Source organism: Carica papaya, chromosome 8 (genome assembly GCF_054855325.1).
Source record: "Carica papaya isolate Zhongbai chromosome 8, ASM5485532v1, whole genome shotgun sequence".
In the NCBI taxonomy this organism is placed as follows: Eukaryota; Viridiplantae; Streptophyta; class Magnoliopsida; order Brassicales; family Caricaceae; genus Carica; species Carica papaya.
Genome location: NC_142316.1, coordinates 18,869,415 through 18,887,608, shown reverse-complemented (window position 1 = coordinate 18,887,608; position 18,194 = coordinate 18,869,415). Strand labels below are relative to the sequence as shown.

Sequence of the window (18,194 nt, the reverse complement as noted above, 5' to 3'; positions counted from 1 at the left end):
CTATTCGCGCGTAACGTCTAACAACCCATCCGAAAAAAAATAGGTGCAACACGAGGGCTTCCCAAGTGGTCACCCATTCGAGTACTATGCTCGCCCAAGCACACTTAACAGCAGAGTTCTGATGGGATCCGGAGCTTTAGTGCTGGTATGATCGAACCTGTTTACTTTCGCGCTGCAAATACATACACTCCTTCTCCTTTCTTCCCCCTCCTGTCATTTGTTTCCTTGTGCGTTCACACTTCACCTCTCATTCTCGTTCTAATATCGATTAAAATGCCCCTGCATCTTGACTCACATTTGCGTATAAACCAGCGGACCCTAGTTCCAGACGCGCGTAAAGTCGAACGACCCGTCTGAAAAAAAATTGGTACGACACGAGGACTTCCCAGAAGGTCACCCATCCGAGTACTAATCTCGCCCAAGCACACTTCACTGCGGAGTTCTGATTGGATCTGGTGCATTAGTGCTGGTATGATTGCACCCGTTTAATTTTGCGCTGCAAATACATAAACTCATTCCCCTTTCTTCCCCCTCCCGTCATTTGTTTCCTTGTGCGTGCGCACTGTACCTCCCGTTCTCGTTCTAATATCAAGTAAAATGCTACAACGCTGTGACTCACATTTGCGAATAAACCTGAGGACCATAATTCAAGTCGCGCGTAACGTCGAAAGAATCATCTGCAAAAAAATGGGTGCAACACGAGGACTTCCTAAGAAAATGGGTGAAATATAAGGACTTCGCAGGAGGTAACCCATGCTAGTACTACTCTCGCTCAAGCACCCTTACCTACGGAGTTCTGATAGAATCCGATGCATTAGTGCTGGTATGACCGCACCTGTTTAATTTCCCGCTGAAAATACATACACTCCTTCTTCCCTCCCCCCCTCCCATTATTTGTTTCCTTGTGCGTTCACACTGCACCTCTCCTTTTCCTTCTAATATCGATTAAAATACCCCTGATTCTTGACCCACATTTGCGTATAAACCAGCGGACCATAGTTCCAGTCGCGCGTAATGTCGAACGACCCGTCTGAAAAAAAAATTGGTGCAACACAAGGATTTCCCAAGAGGTAACCCATCCGAGTACTACTCTCGCCCAAGCACACTTAACTGCGGAGTTCTGATGGGATCCAGTGCAATAGTGCTGGTATGATCGCACCCGTTTAATTTCGCGCTGCAAATACATAAACTCCTTCTCCTTTCTTCCCCCTCCCGTCAATTGTTTCCTTGTGCGTGGGCACTGCACCTCCCGTGCTCGTTCTAATATCAAGTAAAATACTACGGTGCCGTGACTCACATTTGCGAATAGACCTGAGGCCTATAATTCAAGTCGCGCGTAACGTAGAAAGAATCATCTGCAAAAAAATGGGTGCAACACGAGGACTTCACAAGAAAATGGGTGAAATATAAGGACTTCGCAGGAGGTAACCCATGCTAGTACTACTCTCGCCAAAGCACCCTTAACATGCGGAGTTCTGATAGAATCCGTTGCATTGGTACTGGTATGATTGCTCATGTTTCATTCTGCGCTTTAAAATACATACACTTTTTCTCCCTCCATCCCTCCTCCCGTTATTTGTTTCCTTGTGCGTGCACTCTGCATCTCTCCTTCTCGTTCTAATATCGATTAAAATGCCCCTGCTTCTTGACTCACATTTGCGTATAAATCAGTGGACCCTAGTTCCAGTCGCGCGTAACGTCGAACGACCCGTCTGAAAAAAAAAATTAGTGCGACACGAGGACTTCCCAGGAGGTCACCCATACGAGTACTACTCCCGCCCAAGCACACTTAACTGCGGAGTTCTGATTGGATCCGGTGCATTAGTGATGGTATGATCGCACCTAATTTTTCACGCCGCAAATACATAAAATCCTTCTCCTTTCTTCCCCCTCCCCTCATTTGTTTCCTTGTGCGTGCGCACTGCACCTCTCGTTCTCGTTCAAATATTAAGTAAAATGTCACGGCGCCGTGACTCACATTTGCGAATAAATCTGCGGACCATAATTAAAGTCGCGCGTAACGTCGAACGGCACATCTGAAGAAAAGAAAATGGGTGCAACACGAGAACTTCACCAGAAAATGGGTGAAATATAAGGACTTCGCAGGAGGTAACCCATGCTAGTACTACTCTCGCCCAAACACCCTTACCTACGGTGTTCTGATAGAATCCGTTCCATTAGTGCTGGTATGATCGCACCTGTTTCATTTCGTGCTGAAAATACATACACTCCTTCTCCTTCCCTCCCCCTCCCATTAATTGTTTCCTTGTGCGTTCACACTGCACCTCTCCTTCTCGTTCTAATATGGATTAAAATGCCCCTGCTTCTTGACTCACATTTGCCTATAAACCAGCGGACCCTAGTTCCAGTCGTGCGTAACGTCGAACGACCCGTCTGAAAAAAAAAATTAATGAGAGACAAGGACTTCCCTGGAGGTCTCCAATCTGAGTACTACTCTCGCCCAAGCACACTTAACTGCGGAGTTCTGATGGGATCCGGTGCATTAGTGCTGGTATGATCGCACCCGTTTAATTCCGCGCTGCAAATACATAAACTCCTTCTCCTTTCTTCCCCCTCCCGTCATTTGTTTCCTTGTGCGGGTGCACTGCACCTCCCGTGCTCGTTCTAATATCAAGTAAAATGCTACGATGCCGTGACTCACATTTGCGAATAAACCTGAAGACCATAATTCAAGTCGCGCGTATCGTCGAAAGAATCATCTGCATAAAAATGGGTGCAACACGAGGACTTCCTAAGAAAATGGGTGAAATATAAGGACTTCGCAGGAGGTCACTCATCCTAGTGCTTCTTTCGCCCAAGCACCGTTAACCTGCGGAGTTCTGATAGAATCCGTTGCATTGGTGCTGGTATGATTGCTCATGTTTCATTCTGCGCTGCAAATACATACACATTTTCTCCCTCCATCCCCCCTCCCGTCATTTGTTTCCATGTGCGTGCACAATGCACCTCTCATTCTCGTTCTAATATCGATTAAAATGCCCCTGCTTCTTGACTCACATTTGTGTATAAACCAGCGGACCCTAGTTCCAGTCGCGCGTAACGTCGTACGACCTGTCTGAAAAAAAAATTAGTGCGACACGTGGACTTCCCAAGAGGTCACCCATCCGAGTACTTCTCTCGCCCAAGCACACTTAACTGCGGAGTTCTACTGGGATCCGATGCATTAGTGCTGGTATGATCGCACCAGTTTCATTTCGCGCTGCAAATACATACACTCCTTCTCCATTCTTCCCCCTCCCGTCATTTGTTTCCTTGGGCGTGTGCACTGCACCTCTCGTTCTCGTTCAAATATCAGGTAAAATGCCACGGCGCCGTGACTCACATTTGCGAATAAATATGCGGACCATAATTAAAGTCGCGCGTAATGTCGAACGGCACATCTGAAAAAAAAAAATGGGTGCAACACGAGAACTTCCCAGGAGGTAACCCATCATTGTACTACTTTCGCCAAAGCACACATAACTGCGGAGTTCTTATGGGATCTGGTGCATTTGTGCTGGTGTGACCGCACATGTTTAATTTCGTGCTGAAAATACATACACACCATCTTCCCTCCCCCCCTCCCATCATTTGTTTCCTTGTGCGTTCACACTGCACCTCTTATTCTCGTTCTAATATCGATTAAAATGCCCCTGATTCTTGACTCACATTTGCGTATAAACCAGCGGACCATAGTTCCAGTCGCGCGTAACGTCGAACGACCCATCTGAAAAAAAATGGTTGCGATATGAGGACTTCCCAAGAGGTCACCCATCCGAGTACTACACTCGTCCAAGCACACTTAACTGCAGAGTTCTGATGGGATCCAGTGCATTAGTGCTGGTATGATGCCACATGTTTAATTTTGCGCTTCAAATACATACACTCCTTCTCTTTTTTTCCTCCTCCCGTCATTTGTTTCCATGTGCGTGCGCACTGCACCTCCCGTACTCGTTTTAATATCAAGTAAAATACCACGGCGCCGTGACTCACATTTGCGAATAAACCTGCGGACCATAAATCAAGTCGCGCGTAACGTCGAAAGAATCATCTACAAAAAGATGGGTTCAACACGAGGACCTACCAAGAAAATGGGTGAAATATAAAGACTTTGCATGAGGTCACCCATCCGAGTACTTTTCTTGCCCCAGCACCCTTAACTGCGGAGTTCTGATAGAATCCATTGCATTAGTGCTGGTATGATCCCTCATGTTTCATTCTGCACTGCAAATACATGCACTCTTTCTCCTCCCATCCCCCCTCCCGTCATTTGTTTCCTTTTGCGTGCACTCTGCATCTCTCTTTCTCGTTCTAATATAAAGTAATGTGCCCCGGCATCGTGACTCACCTTTGCAAATGAACCAGCGGTTTATAATTCCATTCGCGCGTAACGTCGAACAACCCATCCGAAAAAAAATAGGTACAACACGAGGGCTTCCCAAGTGGTCACCCATCTGAGTACTACTCTCACCCAAGCACACTTAACTGCGGAGTTCTGATGGGATCCGGGGCTTTAGTGCTGGTATGATCGCACCTGTTTAATTTCCCGCTGCAAATACATACACTCCTTCTACTTTCTTCCCCCTCCTGTCATTTGTTTCCTTGTGCATTAACACTTCACCTCTCATTCTCGTTCTAATATCGATTAAAATGCCCCTGCTTATTGGCTCACATTTGCGTATAAACCAGCGGACCCTAGTTCCCGACGCGCCTGACGTCGAAAGACCCGTCTGAAAAAAAATTGGTGCGACACGAGGACTTCCCAGGAGGTCACCCATCCGAGTACTAATCTCGCCCAAGCACCCTTAACTTGCGGAGTTCTGATAGAATCCGTTGCATTGGTGCTGGTATGATTGCTCATGTTTCATTCTGCGCTGCAAATACATACACTTTTTCTCCCTCCACCCCTCTCCCGTCATTTGTTTCCTTGTGCGTGCACTCTGCATCTCTCTTTCTTGTTCTAATATCGATTAAAAAGCCCCTGCTTCTTGACTCACATTTGCGTATAAACCGGTGGACCCTAGTTCCAGTCGCACGTAACGTCGATCGACCCATCTGAAAAAAAAATTAGTGCGACACGAGGATTTCCCAGGAGGTCTCCAATCCGAGTACTACTCTCGCCCAAGCACACTTAACTGCGGAGTTCTGATGGGATCCGGTGCATTAGTGCTGGTATGATTGCACCTGTTTAATTTCGCGCTGCAAATACATAAACTCCTTATCCTTTCTTCCCCTTCCCGTCATTTGTTTCCTTGTGCGTGCGCACTGCACCTCTCGTTCTCGTTCAAATATCAAGTAAAATGCCACGGCGCCGTGACTCACATTTGCGAATAAATCTGTGGACCATAATTAAAGTCGCGAGTAACGTCGAACGGCACATCTGAAAAAAAGAAAATGGGTGCAATACGAGAACTTCCCATGAGGTAACCCATCATTGTACTACTTTCGCCAAAGCACACTTAACTGCGGAGTTCTGATGGGATGCGGTGCATTTGTGCTGGTGTGACCGCACCTGTTTAATTTCGTGCTGAAAATACATACACTACTTCTTCCCTCCCCCCTCCCATCATTTGTTTCCTTGTGCGTTCACACTACACCTCTCCTTCTCGTTCTAATATCGATTAAAATGCCCTTGATTCTTGACTCACATTTGCGTATAAACCAGTAGAACATAGTTCCAGTCGCGTGTAACGTCGAACGACCCATCTGCAAAAAAATTGTTGCGATACGAGAACTTCCAATGAGGTCACCCATCCGAGTACTACTCTCGCCCAAGCACGCTTAACTGTAGAGTTCTGATGGGATCCAGTGCATTAGTGCTGGTATGATGCCACTTGTTTAATTTTGCGCTTCAAATACATACACTCCCTCTCTTTTATTCCACCTCCCGTCATTTGTTTCCTTGTGCGTGCGCACTGCACCTCCCGTACTCGTTCTAATATCAAGTAAAATGCCACGGCGCTGTGACTCACATTTGCGAATAAACCTGCGGACCATAAATCAAGTCGCGCGTAACGTCAAAAGAATCATCTGCAAAAAGATGGGTGCAACACAAGGACCTCCCAAGAAAATGGGTGAAATATGAGGACTTCGCAGGAGGTCACCCATCCGAGTACTTTTCTCGCCCAAGCACCCTTAACTGCGGAGTTTTGATAGAATCCATGCATTAGTGCTGGTATGATCCCTCATGTTTCATTCTGCACTGCAAATACATACACTCTTTCTCCTCCCATCCCCCCTCCCATCATTTGTTTCCTTGTGCGTGCACTCTACATCTCTCTTTCTCGTTCTAATATCAAGTAATATGCCCCGGCACCGTGACTCACCTTTGCAAATGAACCAGCGGTTTATAATTCCATTCGCGCGTAACGTCGAACAATCCATCCGGAAAAAAATAGGTGCAACACGAAGGCTTCCCAAGTGGTCACCCATCCGAGTACTACCCTCGCCCAAGCACACTTAACTGCGGAGTTCTGATGGGATCCGGAGCTTTAGTGCTGGTATGATCGCACCTGTTTAATTTCGCGCTGCAAATACATACACTCCTTCTCCTTTCTTCCCCCTCCGGTCATTTGTTTCCTTGTGCGTTCACACTTCACCTCTCATTCTCGTTCTAATATCGATTAAAATGCCCCTGCTTCTTGACTCACATTTGCCCATAAACCAGCGGACCCTAGTTCCAGTCGCGCGTAACGTCGAATGACCCGTCTGAAAAAAAATTGGTGCGACACGAGGACTTCCCAAGAGGTCACCCACCCGAGTACTACCCTCGCCCAAGCACACTTAACTGCGGAGTTCTGATGGGATCCGGAGCTTTAGTGCTGGTATGATCGCACCTGTTTAATTTCGCGCTGCAAATACATACACTCCTTCTCCTTTCTTCCCCCTCCGGTCATTTGTTTCCTTGTGCGTTCACACTTCACCTCTCATTCTCGTTCTAATATCGATTAAAATGCCCCTGCTTCTTGACTCACATTTGTGAATAAATCTGTGGACCATAATTAAAGTCGCGCGTAACGTCGAACGGCACATCTAAAAAAAAAAATGGGTGCAACACGAGAACTTCCCACGAAGTAACCCATCATTGTACTACTTTCGCCAAAGCACACTTAACTGCGGAGTTCTGATGGGATCCGGTGCATTTGTGCTGGTATGATCGCACCTGTTTAATTTCGCGCTGCAAATACATACACTCATTCCCCTTTCTTCCCCCTCCCGTCATTTGTTTCCTTGTGCGTGCGCACTGCACCTCCCGTTCTCGTTCTAATATCAAGTAAAATGCCACGGCGCCGTGACTCACATTTGTGCATAAACCTGAGGACCATAATTCAAGTCGCGCGTAACGTCGAAATAATCATCTGCAAAAAAAATGGGTGCAACACGAGAACTTCACAAGAAAATGGGTGAAATATAAGGACTTCGCAGGAGGTAACCCATGCTTGTACTACTCTCGCCCAAGCACCCTTACCTACGGAGTTCTGATAGAATCCGTTGCATTAGTGCTGGTATGATCGCACCTGTTTCATTTCGTGCTGAAAATACATACACTCCTTCTCCTTCCCTCCCCCTCCCATCAATTGTTTCCTTGTGCGTTCACACTGCACCTCTCTTTCTCGTTTTAATATCGATTAAAATGGGTGCAAGACGAGGACTCCACAAGAAAATGGGTGAAATATAAGGACTTCGCAGGAGGTAACCCATGCTAGTACTACTCTCGCCCAAGCACCCTTACCTACGGAGTTCTGATAGAATCCGTTGCATTAGTGCTGGTATGATCGCACCTCTTTAATTTCGCGCTGCAAATACATACACTCCTTCTCCTTTCTTCCCCCTCCCGTCATTTGTTTCCTTGTGCGTTCACACTTCACCTCCCCTTCTCGTTCTAATATCGATTAAAATGCCCCTACTTCTTGACTCACTTTTGCATATAAATCAACGGACCCTTGTTCCAGACGCGCGTACCGTCTAACGACCCGTCTGAAAAAAAATTGGTGCGACACGAGGACTTCCCAATAGGTCACCCATCCGAGTACTAATCTCGCCCAAGCACACTTCACTGCGGAGTTCTGATGGGATCCGGTGCATTAATGCTGGTATGATCGCACCTGTTTAATTTCGCACTGTAAATACATAAACTCATTCCCCTTTCTTCCCCCTCTCGTCATTTGTTTCCTTGTGCGTGCGCACTGCACCTCCCGCTCTCGTTCTAATATAAAGTAAAATGCTACAGCGCCGTGAATCACATTTGCGAATAAACCTGAGGACCATAATTCAAGTCGCGCGTAACGTCGAAAGAATCATCTGCAAAAAAATGGGTGCAACACGAGGACTTCACAAGAAAATGGGTGAAATATAAGGACTTCGCAGGAGGTAACCAATGCTAGTACTACTCTCGCCCAAGCACCCTTACCTACGGAGTTCTGATAGAATCCGTTGCATTAGTGCTGGTATGATCGCACCTGTTTCATTTCGTGCTGAAAATACATACACTCCTTCTCCTTCCCTCCCCCTCCCATCAATTGTTTCCTTGTGCGTTCACACTGCACCTCTCCTTCTCGTTCTAATATCGATTAAAATGCCCCTGCTTCTTGACTCACATTTGCGGATAAACCAGCGGACTCTAGTTCCAGTCGCGCGTAACGTCGAACGACCCGTCTGAAAAAAAATCGGTGCGACACGAGGACTTCCCAGGAGGTCACCTATCTGAGTACTACTCTCGCCCAAGCACACTTAACTGCGGAGTTCTGACGGGATCCGGTGCATTAGTGCTGGTATGATCGCACCCATTTAATTCCGCGCTGCAAATACATAAACTCCTTCTCCTTTCTTCCCCCTCCCGTCATTTGTTTCCTTATGCGTGCGCACTGCTCCTCCCGTGCTCGTTTTAATATAAAGTAAAATGCTACGGTGCCGTGACTCACATTTGCGAATAAACCTGAGGACCATAATTCAAGTCACGCGTATTGTCGAAAGAATCATCTGCAAAAAAGTGGGAGCAACACGAGAACTTCCTAAGAAAATGGGTGAAATATAAGGACTTCGCAGAAGGTCACCCATCCGAGTACTTTTCTCGCCCAAGCACCCTTAACTGCGTAGTTCTGATAGAATCTGTTGCATTGGTATTGGTATGATTGCTCATGTTTCATTCTGCACTGCAAATACATACACTTTTTCTCCCTCCATCCCCCCTCCCGTCATTTGTTTCCCTGTGCGTGCATTCTACATCTCTCCTTCTCGTTCTAATATCGATAAAAATGCCCCTGCTTCTTGACTCACATTTGCGTATAAACTAGTGGACCCTAATTCCAGTCGCGTGTAACGTCGAACGACCCGTCTGAAAAAAAAAATTTGTGCAACACGAGGACTTCCCAGGAGGTCACCCATTCGAGTACTAATCTCGCCCAATCACACTTCACTGCGGAGTTCTGATGGGATCCGGTGCATTAGTGCTGGTATGATAGCACCTGTTTAATTTTGCGCTACAAATACATAAACTCATTCCCCTTTCTTCTCCCTCCCGTCATTTGTATCCTTGTGCGTGCACACTGCACCTCCCGTTCTCGTTCTAATATCAAGTAAAATACTACAGCGCCGTGACTCACATCTGCGAATAAACCATAGGACCATAATTCAAGTCGCGCGTAACGTCGAAAAGAATCATCTGCAAAAAAATGGGTACAACACGAGGACTTCACAAGAAAATGGGTGAAATATAAGGACTTCGCAGGAGGTAACCCATGGTAGTACTACTCTCGCCCAAGCACCCTTACCTACGGAGTTCTGATAGAATCCGTTGCATTATTGCTGGTATGATCGCACCTGTTTCATTTCGCGCTGCGAATACACACACTCCTTCTCCTTTCTTCCCCCTCCCGTCATTTGTTTCCTTGTGCGTGCGCACTGCACCTCTTGTTCTCGTTCAAATATCAAGTAAAATATCACGGCGCCGTGACTCACATTTGCGAATAAATCTGCGGACCATAATTCAAGTCGCGCGTAACGTCGAACGACACATCTGAAAAAAAGAAAATGGGTGCAACACGAGAACTTCCCAGGAGGTAACCCATCATTGTACTACTTTCACCAAAGTACACTTAACTACGGAGTTCTGATGGGATCCGGTGCATTTGTGCTGTTGTGACCGCACCTGTTTAATTTCGTGCTAAAAATACATACACTCATTCTTCCCTCCCCCCTCCCATCATTTGTTTCCTTGTGCGTCACACTGCACCTCTCCTTCTCGTTCTAATATCGATTAAAATGCCCCTGATTCTTGACTCACATTTACGTATAAACCAGCGGACCATAGTTCTAGTTGCGCGTAACGTCGAACGACCCGTCTGAAAAAAAATTGGTGCGACATGAGGACTTCCCAAGAGGTCACCCATCCGAGTACTACTCTCGACCAACCACACTTAACTAGAGAGTTCTGATGTGATCCAGTGCATTAGTGCTGGTATGATGCCACTTGTTTAATTTTGCGCTTCAAATACATACACTCCTTCTCTTTTCGTCCTCCTCCCGTCATTTGTTTCCTTGTGCGTGCGCACTGCACCTCCCGTTCTCGTTCTAATATCAAGTAAAAAGCCACGGCGCCGTGACTCATATTTGCGAATAAACCTGCGGACCATAATTAAAGTCGCGCGTAACGTCGAACGACATATATGAAAAAAAGAAAATGGGTGCAACACGAGGACTTCACAAGAAAATGGGTGAAATATAAGGACTTCGCAGGAGGTAACCCATGCTAGTACTACTCTCGCCCAAGCACCCTTACCTACGGAGTTCTGATAGAATCCGTTGCATTAGTGCTGGTATGATCGCACCTGTTTCATTTTGTGCTGAAAATACATACACTCCTTCTCCTTCCCTCCCCCTCCCATCAATTGTTTCCTTGTGCGTTCACACAGCACCTCCCCTTCTCGTTCTAATATCGATTAAAATGCCCCTTCTTCTTGATTCACAATTGCGTATAAACCAGCGGACCCCAGTTCCAGTTGCGCGTAACGTCGAACGACCCGTCTGAAAATAAATTGGTGCGACACGAGGACTTCCCAGGAGGTCACCCATCCGAGTACTACTCTCGCCCAAGCACACTTAACTACGGAGTTCTGATGGGATCCGGTTCATTAGTGCTGGTATGATCGCACCTGTTTAATTCTGCGCTGCAAATACATAAACTCTTTCTCGTTTCTTCCCCCTCCCGTCATTTGTTTCCTTGTGCGTGCGCACCGCACCTCCCGTGCTCGTTCTAATATCAAGTAAAATGCTACGGTGCCGTGACTCACATTTGCGAATAAACCTGAGGACTATAATTCAAGTCGCGCGTATCATCGAAAGAATCATCTGCAAAAAAATGGGTGCAACACGAGGACTTCCTAAGAAAATGGGTGAAATATAAGGACTTCGCAGGAGGTCACCCATCCTAGTGCTACTCTCGCCCAAGCAGCCTTAACTTGCGGAGTTCTGATAGAATCCGTTGCATTGGTGCTGGTATGATTGCTCATGTTTCATTCTGCGCTGCAAATACATACACTTTTTCTCCCTCCATCCCCCTCCCGTCATTTGTTTCCTTGTGCGTGCACTCTGCATCTCTCTTTCTCGTTCTAATATCGATTAAAATGCCCCTGCTTCTTGACTCACATTTGCGTATAAACCAGTGGAGCCTAGTTCCCGTCGCGCGTAACTTCGAACGACCCGTTTGAAAAAAAAATTAGTGCGACACGAGGACTTCGCAGGAGGTCACCCATCCGAGTACTACCCTCGCCCAAGCACACTTAAATGCGGTGTTCTGAAGGGATCCGGTGCATTAGTGCTGGTATGATCGCAGCTGTTTAATTTTGCGCTGCGAATACATAAACTCATTTCCCTTTCTTCTACATTCCGTCATTTGTTTCCTTGTGCTTGCGCACTGCATCTCTCGTTCTCGTTCTAATATCAAGTAAAATGTCACGGCGCCTTGACTCACATTTGCGAATAAATCTGCGGACCATAATTAAAGTCGCGCGTAACGTCGAACTTCACATCTAAAAAAAAGAAAATGGGTGAAACACGAGAATTTCCCAGGAGGTAACACATCATTGTACAACTTTCGCCAAAGCACACTTAACTGCGAAGTTCTGATGAGATCCGGTGCATTTGTGCTGGTATGATCGCACCCGTTTAATACCGCGCTGCAAATACATAAACTCCTTCTCGTTGCTTCCCCCTCCCGTCATTTGTTTCCTTGTGCGTGCGCACTGCACCTCCCGTGCTCGTTCTAATATCAAGTAAAATGCTACGGTGCCATGACTCACATTTGCGAATAAACCTGAGGACCATAATTCAAGTCGCGCGTATCGTCGAAAGAATCATCTGCAAAAAAATGGGGGCAATACGAGGACTTCCTAAGAAAATGGGTGAAATATAAGGACTTCGCAGGAGGTCACCCATCCTAGTGCTACTCTCGCCCAAGCACCCTTAACTTGCGGAGTTCTGATAGAATCCGTTGCAATGGTGCTGGTATGATTGCTCATGTTTCATTCTGCGCTGCAAATACATACACATTTTCTCCCTCCATCCCCCCTCCCGTCATTTGTTTCCTTGTGCGTGCACTCTGCATCTCTCCTTCTCGTTCTAATATCGATTAAAATGCCCTGCTTCTTGACCCACATTTGCGTATAAACAAGGGGAACCTAGTTCCAGTCGCGCGTAACGTCGAACGACCCGTCCGAAAAAAAAATTAGTGCGACACGAGGACTTCCCAGGAGGTCACCCATCCGAGTACTACTCTCGCCCAAGCACACTTAACTGCAGAGTTCTGATGGGATCCGGTGCAATAGTGTTGGTATGATCGCACCTGTTTAATTTTGCGCTGTAAATACATAAACTCCTTCTCCTTTCTTCCCACTCCCGTCATTTGTTTCCTTTTGCGTGTGCACTGCACCTCTCGTTCTCGTTCAAATATCAAGTAAAATGCCACAGCGCGGTGACTCACATTTGCAAATAAATCTGCGGACCATAATTAAAGTCGAGCGTAAGGTAGAACGGCACATCTGAAAAAAAGAAAATGGGTGCAGCACGAGAACTTCCCAGGAGGTAACCCATCATTGTACTACTTTCGCCAAAGCACACTTAACTACGGAGTTCTGATTGGATCCTTTGCATTTGTGCTGGTGTGACCGCACCTGTTTAATTTCGTGCTGAAAATACATACACTCCTTCTTCCCTCCTCCCCTCCCATCATTTGTTTCCTTGTGCGTTCACACTGCACCTCTCCTTCTCGTTCTAATATCGATTAAAATGCCCCTGCTTCTTGACTCACATTTGCGTATAAACCAACGGACCCTAGTTCTAGACGCGCGTAACGTCGAATGACCCGTCTGAAAAAAAATTAGTGCAACACGAGGACTTCCCAAGAGGTCACCCATCCGAGTACTAATCTCGCCCAAGCACACTTCACTGCGGAGTTCTAATGGGATCCGGTGCATTAGTGCTGGTGTGATCGCACCTGTTTAATTTCGCGCTGCAAATACATAAACTCATTCCACTTTCTTCCCCCTCCCGTCATTTGTTTCCTTGTGCGTGCGCACTGCACCTCCCGTTCTCGTTCTACTATTAAGTAAAATACCACGGCGCCGTGACTCACATTTGCGAATAAACCTGAGGACCATAATTCAAGTCGCGCGTAACGTCGAACGACACATCTGAAAAAAAGAAAATGGGTACAACACGAGAACTTCCCAGGAGGTAACCCATCATTGTACTACTTTCGCCAAAGCACACAAAACTGCGGAGTTCTGATGGGATCCGGTGCATTTGTGCTGGTGTGACCGCACCTGTTTAATTTTGTGCTGAAAATACATACACTCCTTCTTCCCTCCCCCCCTCCCATCATTTGTTTCCTTGTGCATTCACACTGCATCTCTCCTTCTCGTTCTAATATTGATTAAAATTCCTCTGATTCTTGACTCACATTTGCGTATAAACCAGTGGACCATAGTTTTAGTCACGCGTAACGTCGAACGACCCATCTGAAAAAAAATTGTTGCGATACGAGGACTTCCCAAGAGGTCACCCATCCGAGTACTACTCTCGCCTAAGCACACTTAACTGCAGAGTTCTGATGGGATCCAGTGCATTAGTGCTGGTATGATGCCACTTGTTTAATTTTGCGCTTCAAATACATACACTCCTTCTCTTTTCCTCCTCCTCCCGTCATTTGTTTCCTTGTGCGTGCGCACTACACCTCCCGTACTCGTTTTAATATCAAGTAAAATGCCACGGCGCCGTGACTCACATTTGCGAATAAACCTGCGGACCATAAATCAAGTCGCGCATAACGTCGAAAGATTCATCTGCAAAAAGATGGGTGCAACACGAGGACCTCCCAAGAAAATGGGTGAAATATAAGGACTTCGCAGGAGGTCACCCATCCGAGTACTTTTCTCGCCCAAGCACTCTTAACTGCGGAGTTCTGATAGAATCCGTTGCATTAGTGCTGGTATGATCCATCTTGTTTCATTCTGCACTGTAAATACATACACTCTTTCTCCTCCCATCCCCCCTCCCGTCATTTGTTTCCTTGTGCGTGCACTCTGCATCTCTCTTTCTTGTTCTAATATCAAGTAATATGACCCGGCACTGTGACTCACCTTTGCAAATGAACCAGCGGTACATAATTCCATTCGCGCGTAACGTCGAACAACCCATCCGAAAAAAAATAGGTGCAACACGAGGGCTTCCCAAGTGGTCACCCATCCGAGTACTACTCTCGCCCAAGCACAATTAACTGCGGAGTTCTGATGGGATCCGGGGCTTTAGTGCTGGTATGATCGCATAAGTTTAATTCTGCGCTGCAAATACATACACTCCTTCTCCTTTCTTCCCCCTCCCGTCATTTGTTTCCTTGTGCGTTCACACTTCACCTCTCATTCTCGTTCTAATATCGATTAAAATGCCCCTGCTTCTTGACTCACATTTGCGTATAAACCAGCGGACCCTAGTTCCAGACGCGCGTAACGTCGAACGACCCGTCAGAAAAAAAATTGGTGCGACACGAGGACTTCCCAGGAGGTCACCCATCCGAGTACTAATCTCGCCCAAGCACACTTAACTGCGGAGTTCTGATAGGATCCGGTGCATTAGTGCTGGTATGATCGCACCCATTTAATTATGCGCTGCAAATACATAAACTCATTCTCCTTTCTTCCCCCTCCCGTCATTTGTTTCCTTGTGCGTGCGCACTGCACCTCCCGTGCTCGTTCTAATATCAAGTAAAATGCTACGGTGCTGTGACTCACATTTGTGAATAAACTTGAGGACCATAATTAAAGTCGCGCGTATCGTGGAAAGAATCATGTGCAAAAAAATGGGTGCAACACGAAGACTTCCTAAGAAAATGGGTGAAATATAAGGACTTCGCAGGAGGTAACCCATGCTAGAACTACTCTTGCCCAAGCACCCTTACCTACGGAGTTCTGATAGAATTCGTTGCATTAGTGCTGGTATGATCGCACCTGTTTCATTTCGTGCTGAAAATAAATACACTCCTTCTCCTTCCCTCCCCCTCCCATCAATTGTTTCCTTGTGCGTTCACACTGCACCTCTCCTTCTCGTTCTAATATCGATTAAAATGCCTCTGCTTCTTGACTCACATTTGCGTATAAACCAGCGGACCTTCGTTCCAGTCGCGCGTAACGTCGAACGACCCGTCTGAAAAAAAAATTGGTGCGACACGAGGACTTCCCAGGAGGTCAACCATCTGAGTACTACTCTCGCCCAAGCACACTTAACTGTAGAGTTCTGATGGGATCCAGTGCATTAGTGCTAGTATGATGCCATTTGTTTAATTTTGTGCTTCAAATACATACACTCCTTCTCTTTTCTTCCTCATCCCGTCATTTGTTTCCTTGTGCGTGCGCACTACACCTCCCGTACTCGTTTTAATATCAAATAAAATACCACGGCGCCATGACTCACATTTGCGAATAAACCTGCGGACCATAAATCAAGTCGCGCGTAATGTCGAAAGAATCATCTGCAAAAAGATGGGTGCAACACGAGGACCTCCCAAGAAAATGGGTGAAATATAAGGACTTCGCAGGAGGTCACCCATCCGAGTACTTTTCTCGCCCAAGCACCCTTAACTGCGGAGTTCTTATAGAATCCGTTTCATTAGTGCTGGTATGATCCCTCATGTTTCATTCTGCACTGCAAATACTTACACTCTTTCTCCTCCCATCCCCCCTCCCGTAATTTGTTTCCTTGTGCGTGCACTCTGCATCTCTCTTTCTCGTTTTAATATCAAGTAAATATGACCCGGCACCGTGACTCACCTTTGCAAATGAACCAGCGGTTTATAATTCCATTCGCGCGTAACGTCGAACAACCCATCCGAAAAAAATAGGTGCAACACGAGGGCTTCACAAGTGGTCACCCATCCGAGTACTACTCTCGCCCAAGCACACTTAACTGCGGAGTTATGATGGAATCCGAGGCTTTAGTGCTGGTATGATCGCACCTATTTAATTTCGCGCTGTAAATACATACACTCCTTCTCCTTTCTTCCCCCTCCGGTCATTTGTTTCCTTGTGCGTTCACACTTCACCTCTCATTCTCGTTCTAATATCGATTAAAATGCCCCTGCTTCTTGACTCACATTTGCGTATAAACCAGCTGACCCTAATTCCACTCGCGCGTAACATCGAACGACCCGTCTGAAAAAAAATTGGTGCGACACGAGGACTTCCAAAGAGGTCACCCATCCGAGTACTATTCTCGCCCAAGCACACTTAACTGCGGAGTTCTGCTGGGATCCGGTGCATTAGTGCTAGAAAGATTGCACCTGTTTAATTTCGCGCTGCAAATACATAAACTCATTCCCCTTTCATCCCCCTCCCGTCATTTGTTTCCTTGTGCGTGCGCACTGTAGCTCTCGTTCTCGTTCTAATATCAAGTAAAATGCTACAGCGCCGTGACTCACAATTGCGAATAAACCTGAGGACCATAATTCAAGTCGCACGTAATGTCGAAAGAATCATCTGCAAAAAAATGGGTGCAACACGAGAACTTCCTAAGATAATGGGTGAAATATAAGGACTTCGCAGGAGGTCACCCATCCTAGTGCTACTCTCGCCCAAGCACCCTTAACTTGCGGTGTTCTGATAGAATCCGTTGCATTGGTGCTAGTATGATTGCTCATGTTTCATTCTGCGCTGCAAATACATACACTTTTTCTCCCTCCATCCCCCCTCCCGTCATTTGTTTCCTTGTGCGTGCACTCTGCATCTCTCCTTCTCGTACTAATATCGATTAAAATACCCATTTCTCTTGACTCACATTTGCATATAAACCAGTGGACCCTAGTTCCAGTCGCACGTAACGTCGAACGACCCGTCTGAAAAAAAAAATTAGTGCGACACGAGGACTTCCCAGGAGGTCACCCATCCGAGTACAACTCCCGCCCAAGCACACTTAACTGCAGAGTTCTAATGAGATCCGGTGCATTAGTGATGGTATGATCGCACCTGTTTAATTTCACGATGCAAATACATAAACTCCTTCTCCTTTCTTCCCCCTCAAGTCATTTGTTTCCTTGTGCGTGCGCACTGCACCTCTTGTTCTCGTTCAAATATCAAGTAAAATGCCACGGCGCCGTGACTCACATTTGCGAATAAATCTGTAGACCATAATTAAAGTCGCACGTAACGTCGAACGGCACATCTGAAGAAAAGAAAATGTGTGCAACACGAGAACTTCACAAGAAAATGGGTGAAATATAAGGACTTCGCAGGAGGTAACCCATGCTAGTACTACTCTCGCCCAACCACGCTTACCTACGGAGTTCTGATAGAATCCGTTCCATTAGTGCTGGTATGATCGCACCTGTTTCATTTCGTGCTGAAAATACATACACTCCTTCTCCTTCCCTCCCCCTCCCATCAATTGTTTCCTTGTGCGTTCACACTGCACCTCTCCTTCTCGTTTTAATATCGATTAAAATGCCCCTGCTTCTTGACTCACATTTGCGAATAAACCAGCGGACCCTAGTTCCACTCGCGCGTAACGTCGAACGACCCGTCTGAAAAAAAATTGGTGCGACACGAGGACTTCCCAGGAGGTCACCCATCCGAGTACTACTCTCAGCCAAACACACTTGACTGCGGAGTTCTGATGGGATCCGGTGCATAAGTGCTGGTATGATCGCACCCGTT

At 46.5% G+C, this 18,194-nt stretch overlaps 7 non-coding genes and 28 pseudogenes across 7 annotated transcripts; all 35 read right to left on the bottom strand.

The window, feature by feature from the left end:
- Window positions 1–40: 40 nt before the first annotated feature.
- Window positions 41–159, bottom strand: LOC148248415 (5S ribosomal RNA; annotated as a pseudogene).
- A 205-nt stretch (window positions 160–364) lies between these two features.
- Window positions 365–483, bottom strand: LOC148248414 (5S ribosomal RNA; annotated as a pseudogene).
- Window positions 484–1,042: 559 nt separating this feature from the next.
- Window positions 1,043–1,161, bottom strand: LOC148248413 (5S ribosomal RNA; annotated as a pseudogene).
- Window positions 1,162–1,725: 564 nt separating this feature from the next.
- On the bottom strand, window positions 1,726–1,844 carry LOC148248412 (5S ribosomal RNA; annotated as a pseudogene).
- A 563-nt stretch (window positions 1,845–2,407) lies between these two features.
- On the bottom strand, window positions 2,408–2,526 carry LOC148248411 (5S ribosomal RNA; annotated as a pseudogene).
- A 562-nt stretch (window positions 2,527–3,088) lies between these two features.
- Window positions 3,089–3,207, bottom strand: LOC148248410 (5S ribosomal RNA). Its single transcript, XR_015815538.1, has one exon. It is a non-coding gene; the product is annotated as a 5S ribosomal RNA (ribosomal RNA).
- Window positions 3,208–3,415: 208 nt separating this feature from the next.
- LOC148248409 (5S ribosomal RNA) lies at window positions 3,416–3,534 on the bottom strand (annotated as a pseudogene).
- Window positions 3,535–3,740: 206 nt separating this feature from the next.
- LOC148248408 (5S ribosomal RNA) lies at window positions 3,741–3,857 on the bottom strand (annotated as a pseudogene).
- Window positions 3,858–4,417: 560 nt separating this feature from the next.
- LOC148248407 (5S ribosomal RNA) lies at window positions 4,418–4,536 on the bottom strand (annotated as a pseudogene).
- Window positions 4,537–4,741: 205 nt separating this feature from the next.
- On the bottom strand, window positions 4,742–4,861 carry LOC148248406 (5S ribosomal RNA; annotated as a pseudogene).
- Window positions 4,862–5,067: 206 nt separating this feature from the next.
- On the bottom strand, window positions 5,068–5,186 carry LOC148248405 (5S ribosomal RNA; annotated as a pseudogene).
- A 209-nt stretch (window positions 5,187–5,395) lies between these two features.
- On the bottom strand, window positions 5,396–5,514 carry LOC148248404 (5S ribosomal RNA; annotated as a pseudogene).
- A 203-nt stretch (window positions 5,515–5,717) lies between these two features.
- LOC148248403 (5S ribosomal RNA) lies at window positions 5,718–5,835 on the bottom strand (annotated as a pseudogene).
- Window positions 5,836–6,395: 560 nt separating this feature from the next.
- LOC148248402 (5S ribosomal RNA) lies at window positions 6,396–6,514 on the bottom strand. Its single transcript, XR_015815681.1, has one exon. It is a non-coding gene; the product is annotated as a 5S ribosomal RNA (ribosomal RNA).
- A 205-nt stretch (window positions 6,515–6,719) lies between these two features.
- On the bottom strand, window positions 6,720–6,838 carry LOC148248401 (5S ribosomal RNA). The gene has a single exon (XR_015814745.1). It is a non-coding gene; the product is annotated as a 5S ribosomal RNA (ribosomal RNA).
- A 207-nt stretch (window positions 6,839–7,045) lies between these two features.
- On the bottom strand, window positions 7,046–7,164 carry LOC148248400 (5S ribosomal RNA; annotated as a pseudogene).
- Window positions 7,165–7,988: 824 nt separating this feature from the next.
- Window positions 7,989–8,107, bottom strand: LOC148248399 (5S ribosomal RNA). The gene has a single exon (XR_015815114.1). It is a non-coding gene; the product is annotated as a 5S ribosomal RNA (ribosomal RNA).
- Window positions 8,108–8,666: 559 nt separating this feature from the next.
- On the bottom strand, window positions 8,667–8,785 carry LOC148248398 (5S ribosomal RNA). Its single transcript, XR_015815328.1, has one exon. It is a non-coding gene; the product is annotated as a 5S ribosomal RNA (ribosomal RNA).
- A 562-nt stretch (window positions 8,786–9,347) lies between these two features.
- Window positions 9,348–9,466, bottom strand: LOC148248397 (5S ribosomal RNA; annotated as a pseudogene).
- Window positions 9,467–10,030: 564 nt separating this feature from the next.
- LOC148248396 (5S ribosomal RNA) lies at window positions 10,031–10,149 on the bottom strand (annotated as a pseudogene).
- An 884-nt stretch (window positions 10,150–11,033) lies between these two features.
- Window positions 11,034–11,152, bottom strand: LOC148248395 (5S ribosomal RNA). Its single transcript, XR_015814525.1, has one exon. It is a non-coding gene; the product is annotated as a 5S ribosomal RNA (ribosomal RNA).
- Window positions 11,153–11,713: 561 nt separating this feature from the next.
- LOC148248394 (5S ribosomal RNA) lies at window positions 11,714–11,832 on the bottom strand (annotated as a pseudogene).
- A 209-nt stretch (window positions 11,833–12,041) lies between these two features.
- On the bottom strand, window positions 12,042–12,160 carry LOC148248393 (5S ribosomal RNA; annotated as a pseudogene).
- Window positions 12,161–12,721: 561 nt separating this feature from the next.
- Window positions 12,722–12,840, bottom strand: LOC148248392 (5S ribosomal RNA; annotated as a pseudogene).
- A 209-nt stretch (window positions 12,841–13,049) lies between these two features.
- Window positions 13,050–13,168, bottom strand: LOC148248391 (5S ribosomal RNA; annotated as a pseudogene).
- Window positions 13,169–13,372: 204 nt separating this feature from the next.
- Window positions 13,373–13,491, bottom strand: LOC148248390 (5S ribosomal RNA; annotated as a pseudogene).
- A 209-nt stretch (window positions 13,492–13,700) lies between these two features.
- Window positions 13,701–13,819, bottom strand: LOC148248389 (5S ribosomal RNA; annotated as a pseudogene).
- Window positions 13,820–14,023: 204 nt separating this feature from the next.
- On the bottom strand, window positions 14,024–14,141 carry LOC148248388 (5S ribosomal RNA; annotated as a pseudogene).
- Window positions 14,142–14,702: 561 nt separating this feature from the next.
- Window positions 14,703–14,821, bottom strand: LOC148248387 (5S ribosomal RNA; annotated as a pseudogene).
- Window positions 14,822–15,026: 205 nt separating this feature from the next.
- Window positions 15,027–15,145, bottom strand: LOC148248386 (5S ribosomal RNA). The gene has a single exon (XR_015814735.1). It is a non-coding gene; the product is annotated as a 5S ribosomal RNA (ribosomal RNA).
- A 558-nt stretch (window positions 15,146–15,703) lies between these two features.
- Window positions 15,704–15,823, bottom strand: LOC148248385 (5S ribosomal RNA; annotated as a pseudogene).
- A 561-nt stretch (window positions 15,824–16,384) lies between these two features.
- LOC148248384 (5S ribosomal RNA) lies at window positions 16,385–16,503 on the bottom strand (annotated as a pseudogene).
- Window positions 16,504–16,708: 205 nt separating this feature from the next.
- Window positions 16,709–16,827, bottom strand: LOC148248383 (5S ribosomal RNA; annotated as a pseudogene).
- A 563-nt stretch (window positions 16,828–17,390) lies between these two features.
- On the bottom strand, window positions 17,391–17,509 carry LOC148248382 (5S ribosomal RNA; annotated as a pseudogene).
- A 563-nt stretch (window positions 17,510–18,072) lies between these two features.
- LOC148248381 (5S ribosomal RNA) lies at window positions 18,073–18,191 on the bottom strand (annotated as a pseudogene).
- Between the last annotated feature and the right edge of the window lie 3 nt (window positions 18,192–18,194).